General features: G+C 36.1%; 1 protein-coding gene across 1 annotated transcript in view; it reads left to right on the forward strand.

Annotated features, from left to right (window-relative positions):
* The first annotated feature begins 5,111 nt into the window (after nt 1-5,111).
* Nucleotides 5,112-8,031, forward strand: part of LOC107758180 (R3H domain-containing protein 2-like) — an 86,738-nt gene continuing 83,818 nt past the window's right edge. The window contains exon 1 of the mRNA XM_016575854.1: nt 5,112-5,546. The gene's annotated coding sequence lies outside the window, so the exon portion shown is untranslated. The remainder of the gene's footprint in view (nt 5,547-8,031) is intronic.

Below are 8,031 nucleotides of genomic sequence, written 5' to 3' on the forward strand. Positions count from 1 at the left end.
AAAAAAAAAAAAAAGCTTTTTTTTTTTTTTTTTAGCAAAGAATTGTGCATTGGACTTTTTTTAAATTTATTATTTATTTTGATTTTTTTGACTAGACTGGGTTCAGACAGGCTATCATACAGTTTAATAGTGCGAATACACTAAAAAAATAATTTTTGAAGTGGTAAATAATACAAGGTTTATAGTCTTTCTACTTTATTTCAAGTTTAATTTAGCGTTACTTGCCATTTTTTGTTACTTGCCATTTTTTTCCCCGATTTTTTTCAGTGGTGAAATGTTCAAACTGGCAGTGATTTTGTGCATCAGGTTTCGAGCTTTTAAACCGTGTCTCCCGTTGTTTAGTGACTTAAACACTAACTAGTATGCAATGTCTAAAATGCTACTTTTATACTGAATATTGCAATATGTGGGCAGCACGAGAAACAAATAAAAAGCAACAGGAAAATATATGAACAATATCTTCATCACTACATGGGCATGTGGTGTAATTGAGGGTGATTAATTGACACAGACAATGAACCCACGTGACATCTGACCATCACAGATGCTGTAAGCGGCTCAGACTCGCAGTGCGCAGGCGCCGTCTAGTGGTTCATATGGAGATCACTGACCAGACAATAATGATCCGGCGCGTTATGACATCTGTGCATGGGTTATGTCATGTTGCATAGGCCTATATAAATACATTCGATTTCGATGATGTATGCATGTTGTGTTGTCGTTTGTCCTCTCTTTTATTAAAGTTTGATTTTATTTGTTAAAGTCGGTTTCTTCGTCTGGTATTTTACTTTGGATAACCTCAGAATTCTTTAAAAAAATGGTACCTGAAGTTTTAGGAATCTTTTGTATTCTCGTTCATGTTGTGATGCCACTAAATGTTTGCTGTACCAAATGTGTCCTGATAACCTTTAACACTCTGACTTCTTTTTTGAGCGCGTCTTTTTTAGCCACATCGGTGAATAACACATTCCATTAAATGCTTTGGTTTGGTTTATTTTGTCTCTCAGGTTATATGCAGAGGCGGACAGTATAGTGAAGTATTCGTACTCTGCTTTGTCTGTACTTTATCAGAGTGTTTTTCTTTAGAAAACTTTACTTCACAACATTCCAAAGCATTTTTACTGCACTACGTTTCATATTAAATATCATTTAATACTTAATTACATTAGAAATCTAGTACTTACTTTCTTTTACTCAAGTAAAGGTAATTCAAAGATTTACTCGAGTACAAGAAAGTACTAAATTTTTAATGTTCTTACGTGTTAAAGGTAAAACAAACACCAACTTTTATTTATGAAATGCAGTAAAAAGTACAACATTATGCTTCGGAATGTAGTGAAGTAAAGGTTTTCCAAAGAAAACGCTCTGATAAAGTACAGATACTTTTAAATGTACTTGAGTAAAGTAAAAATACTTCACTATACTGTCCACCTCTGGTTATATTTAAATGTGGAATTTGATCATTTCAGACAAACATAACCTCACAAATACACGCTTTTTAGGTTCTTCACAGACAACTATTATGCCACAATACTTCCATCACAATAAAATGGATCACAGATGGGCGTAATTGACATCTTATCTTTTATTAGGGGAGATTGAGAACTTATACAGAACATTTTATATTTGCTGAAGGTAAAAAACACAATGTATTTAGACAAAAACTTCTTCATGTAAATGTTATGACTCAAAAATATCATAAGGATCATAAGCCATTTGCTTGATGAAATTTCTAAGGTCTATCAGCAGATTTTACCCCAATATTTACAGATTACAAAATCTGAACATTCTGATGGTCAGAACAAAGATATAGTTCACAGCACTGGGTAGATTACAAAAACGTATAGTCCATTACAGATTACATGGTGAAAACAGTTATAGCGTAATAGGTTGGTAATGTATTCTGATTACTTTTAGATTATCATACTTGTTTTAAACTATCCATTAAAGTATACCGTATTGATATAAAACATATATTCCATAATTTTTTTCAAATATCAACATCATGAAGTGCATTAAACATTACATTACACCAGTGTTTCCCAAACTGGGTTTATAAGAACTGAAGTGGGTTTGAGAGTGGATATAAAGCTAATAATTTATGAAATCATAAAAATTATTTAATCATGTAATTACAATATGTAAAACGTAACTAATCTGTCATGAGCATTTTAAAATGTAATATACTCTTACAAGTAATTTTTGGAATCGATAGCGTGTTCCACACGATGTAACAAAGTAACAATGTTCAAAGGTTTTTCATAAATTGCTACATCTCAGTTCCTAACCTCCAACAAACTGCAGTTCATGTTCATTAGAATGGTGCATCATTTTCATATTGCTTACAAACAAAACTTAAATTTGAACTGAAAAAAGTAACATTTCTGACTCTACAGTAACTAGTGAGCAATGCACGAGGTTTAACAGGAGACAAAACAACCGTTGGCAAACCAATCTAGTTTTATCCAGCGCACTAGATAGTAACGCATCAGTTTGCCAGGTTGATCCAGCAGATGAGTTGCACAAAAATACCCAAGATTGTGAAAATAACCCCACAAAATGACCTAAAGCGCTCCGTGTTTGAGAAGAAATAGACCTAATGGTACAGTCTGATCTGCTGAGGTCACACTATATATAGGAGAAAGGTGAGAGTGAAGCGTGAGTTCATTCTGTGCTTCATTTGGATGTTCTTGACCTCAGAAAAAGAAGAAAGATCAACAAGTGACAGATAGGACACACGCACTGAACATAGGCCAGGTCTGTGGATCTGCACGTCGCTCGTGATCATGCACTCAACATGTGCGGAAAAACCACAAGCTCCAGCCCTTTGATTTGACTGATAGGCTACGCAAACACTATTTGTCATTGTTTTAAATGTAAAATCATGAACAATATGAATCTAATGTCTAATTTAGACTCTGCTTTGTAGAAAAGTACTGAAACATTAGAATGCACCGTATGCATAGAGTCAGTATGTATGCATGTATGTTCTCCTAATAAAAAAGTTGATTATACAGTAGCCAATATACACCATGCCAGCATATTTACAATACTCCTATTATAAAATATAAGCTGTTTTGTGAAAATGTAAATAGAATATTGTGCAATTGTTTTATGTACAGTAGCCAATATACACAATGCCAGCATAATCACAATTATTTTTTGAAGTTGAAAATAAAGATTATTAGAGAACTTTTACAGTTTTTCTACTTCAGAATTTCACATCTAATTCAATGTGCTTCTTGCGGTTTCTTTGTAATTATTTGTGAAATGTATTCGCAATTTCTGAGTGAAAATGGTTTCTACATCAATAGTTTTTTTGGTAATATTTTATTTTAAGGTGTGCTTGTTACAAGTTTCATGCACTTCCTATTATATTAACAATAAATTATGCATAATAACGTACAAGTAACCCTAAGACAAACCCTAATCCTAACTCTAACCATATAGTAAGTACATGTAGTTAATTAATATTACTCAGTACTTCAATGTATAATTACACTCTAACAAGGACACCTTAAAATAAAGTGTAACCGTTTTTCAGTGTACTCTTATAATACTACATAAGAGCATAAATGTTAAATATAAAATATATGCTATATATTTTGTGAAATTACAAATAAGAATATTGCTTTATATTTGCTTTGTACAGCAGCCAATATACACCATGCCAGCCACCATATATATACATATACATACAGTGGGTACGGAAAGTATTCAGACCCCCTTAAATTTTTCACTCTTTGTTATATTGCAGCCATTTGCTAAAATCATTTAAGTTAATTTTTTTTCCTCATTAATGTACACACAGCACCCCATATTGACAGAAAAACACAGAATTGTTGACATTTTTGCAAATTTATTAAAAAAGAAAAACTGAAAAATGCTCAGTATTTAGTAGAAGCACCCATTTGATCTAATACAGCCATGAGTCTTTGGGAAAGATGCAACAAGTTTTTCACACATGGATTTGGGGATCCTCTGCCATTCCCTCTTGCAGATCCACTCCAGTTCTGTCAGGTTGGATGGTAAACGTTGGTGGACAGCCATTTTTAGGTCTCTCCAGAGATGCTCAATTGGGTTTAAGTCAGGGCTCTGGCTGGGCCATTCAAGAACAGTCACAGAGTTGTTGAGAAGCCACTCCTTCGTTATTTTAGCTGTGTGCTTAGGGTCATTGTCTTGTTGGAAGGTAAACCTTAGTTCCAGTCTGAGGTCCTGAGCACTCTGGAGAAGGTTTTCGCCCAGGATATCCCTGTACTTGGCCGCATTCATCTTTCCCTCGATTGCAACCAGTCGTTATTTATACACACATACATACATACTGTATACACACACACACACACACATATATATATATATATATACACACATACATACTATACACACACACACACATATATATATATAGTCTATATAAGAGATATAAAGTATAGATAAAATATAAGCTTTGGTTTGTAAAAATATAAAAGTGGTTATAAAAACACACATATTTATACACACATACTGTATACACACACACACACATATATATATATAGTCTATATAAGAGATATAAAGTATAGATAAAATATAAGCTTTGGTTTGTAAAAATATAAAAGTGGTTATAAAAACACACATATTTATACACACATACTGTATACACACACACACACATATATATATATAGTCTATATAAGAGATATAAAGTATAGATAAAATATAAGCTTTGGTTTGTAAAAATATAAAAGTGGTTATAAACACACACACATATATATATATATATATATATATAGATAGATAGACAGACAGACAGTGATTTTGAGGTTTACTCTTACAGAAAAAATTGCAACTGAGCATTACAATATTTAACCATCATATGCAAAATCGGCTATTTTTAAACCCTTGTTTGCATATTCATCCGAAACTGAAACGATGCCGACAGCGCCATCTTCTGTTTCCTGTAAGCACAAACACATGGAACTGTGACGTAAAGCACAAAAAGAGACAGCCTTCTTGTTTCAGTGCTCCCCCTTCATTTAATTCCTCCGTTTGCTGATCACGAACGCATAAGAACGCAGATCAGGACGCGCGTTGTTCTCAGATGCCGCTTGTTTCTCAAACTCTGTGTTTTGCTGGGGTCCTTTTGTAAGGTTCACCTCTGACGTCACGGCCCCGCCCACTCAAGTTCTGTTTGATCGCTGCGCGCTGTTGACAGAGAGCTGCCGCGAGCTCGTGCTTGGAGGCGATTATACGGCGTTAAGCGGCAGCGGGCTGTCGTTATTCGGTTACCGGGGGGCTCGGTGGGTTATCACTTTAAACATGTTCACCTAACCCATCTTGAGCGGTAGTAATGCGCTCACGAGTTCGTGAGGCGGCCGATTGTCATTTTGACTTAGCTCGCGTTCGCTTAGCCGCCACAGGCTAATTAATTAAGCTATAGTGTGAGGTAAATATCCACTCCAAATCATCGAAGACGGGACAAAAACGCCACAACGCGTCTAGAACGCAAACCTACAGCGAGGACCAGTGCTGTTTCGTCGTATTGAATGAACGCGAGGGATTAACGGGTAAGTGACTGGCGTTTGAACGCTTTAAATGGAACATGTATCGATGTGTGTCTCTGTGTATCGCTAGTAAAGCTCACAAAAGTAGTCAGTGAAAGGGTAATGGGTAATTCTTCACTTAAAACGTGACTACACTGACTCGTGAGAAGCAGAACGGTGCCGTTCTAATCACTAGACGTTGATTTGAACGACGGCGTTCTAGATGCGTCGCGTCGTGTGGCGCGCTTATTATTAAAACCCTCATAGACTTAAAACTCATCAGAACAGAGTTCTTCCGTTTAAATCGTCGTTCACACCAAGTACAAGAAGTAAAGCGATAACTACAACAATAAAGTTTTAATAATCGTTCTAATCTCACTTCACAACTGTAGTGTTTATAGCACAGAGGAACGATATGTTTTTTTCTCCATCTAATGAACTGTAAAAACATTGACAGCCAATCAGAATCACCTAACGTTAAAGAGCTTATTTGTAAATAAACAGAACGTTATCGTTCCTGGTGTGAACTGGACTTAATACTTCTTTTGGGCTAACATGTCAAGGTGTCATGCAAGTCTCTGTTTACACATATTAAACGCTCACTAAGTTGTAGTATCTACCTAGATAGCAGGTGCGTTTATCATATTTCACAAAAAGTACTGAGATAATACCATGTTTTGTTTTGGACATAACCAAGATGGTAACACTTTTCCATTTCAGTACCATGGTACATGTGGTAATGTCATTCATAAACATACATACATAATGTGAGCAAACACAACAGGCAGGAGGAACGGCCAGTTTTGTTGAATCAGTTGACTCTGAAATATCAAAATTGAGATTACTACGTAAGTTGATACAGTCAGTGCATATTTGTAGTTTTGATCATTCCTAGTATAATTCACCAGATTAAACGGATAGTTCACTCAAGAATGAAACCATTTACTCACCCTCATGTTGTTCCAAATATGTATCCATTTATTTCTTCTGCTGAACACAAAAGAAGATATTTTGAAGAATGTTGGTAACTGAACAGTTGCCGGTAGCCATTGACTTCCATAGGATCTGTTTCCATGCTATGGAAGTCAATGGCTACCGTCAATTGTTTGGTTACCAACATTGCTCAGAATATCTTCATTCGTGTTCAACAGAAGAAAGTCAAACAGGTTTGGAACAACTTAAGGGTGAGTAAATGATGACAGAATTTACATTTTTGGGTGAACCATCCCTTTAATGTTGCTCAGTATAAAAATTATTTGTATGAATTATTTTTCAGTAATTCACATGTGTGGAGAAGTCATACAAACTTATTTATTAGAAGGTGAGATGATCCTCAGCTTTACGTCATGCATCATTTAGTCTACTAGATGTCCAGCACAGTTTCCTCTTGTTTTAGAGCTCGGTTGATTTGTTTTTGCTTGATGAAATGTATTCAGAATGGGAGTAGGAGTGAATTGATCAGGTACGATTGCTCATATGAGTTATGCACAATATACGTACTGAAGCTAACAAAAGGATGTTTTGAGTAACGAGATGCTCAGATTTTCTGTGCGATGTCTTCAAATGTTGTATTTCACCAGGTGCACGCTTCAGGAGTCTGTAATTGTGCACAATGCAGCGATCTTCAGTCTTGTAGTTGGGGGAACAGGTAAATCCATTTTCCAAACTGCTTGTCCTACACACTTAAAAATAAAGTAGCCGAAAGGGTGTTTTCACAGCAGCGCATTGGAAGAACAATTTGTGGCTCCTGAAAGAACTTTTGTCATTATTTATCTTGTTTGAAGAACATTTTAATAAATCTGAAGAACCTTTTTCCACTATAAAAAAACCTTCTGTGCAATGGAAAGGTTCTGTGGATGTTAAAGGTTTTTCATGAACCATCAATGCCAATAAAGATCCTTTATTTTTAAGAGTGTAAGCAGGGTGGCGAGAAAATTCCTGTCCAACAAGTAGCATTTTGCATGACGTCTGTATGTAGAGTTTTGTTTTTGGCTTTGCATGGAAGAAAGAAATGTTTAGTGTAGGTTAGAGACGTTCATGATGGATTTCTTGAGAAATCTTGAGTGTGCGTGATGCGTTATATCCCGTCTAGGTTTGGGAACCGAGAACTGGTTTTGTTTTTTGAAAAGAACCGGAACCGTGAGCTATTTCTAAGTTTCGGTTCCGAAAACGGTTCTGGTGCGACACGTGACCAAGCGCTGTGAGCAGCCTTGCGCCGGCGTTTCCCGTAAAGGATGTCACAAACTAAATAACAGAAACGCCGCCCTGCCTCTTTATTTAATTACTACATTGCTTCCCATGACGCGCGCTCCACAGACGCGCCGCGCAGCGTCTTTAACTGCCGAACACATCATTTTCCACGAGTGTACGCGCACTCGCGTCTTTGATAACTGTGCACGGTGTTTTGTCTCACTGTACACGTACCGGCAGCGCGCAGCTCCTGCCGCCACTAAATTACATTATATTTGTCCCATATTGTCATTAATATACATACTGACTTCAACTTGGA

The sequence above is a fragment of the Sinocyclocheilus rhinocerous genome, unplaced genomic scaffold, assembly GCF_001515625.1.
Source record: "Sinocyclocheilus rhinocerous isolate Xijiao unplaced genomic scaffold, SAMN03320098_v1.1 scaffold203, whole genome shotgun sequence".
In the NCBI taxonomy this organism is placed as follows: Eukaryota; Metazoa; Chordata; class Actinopteri; order Cypriniformes; family Cyprinidae; genus Sinocyclocheilus; species Sinocyclocheilus rhinocerous.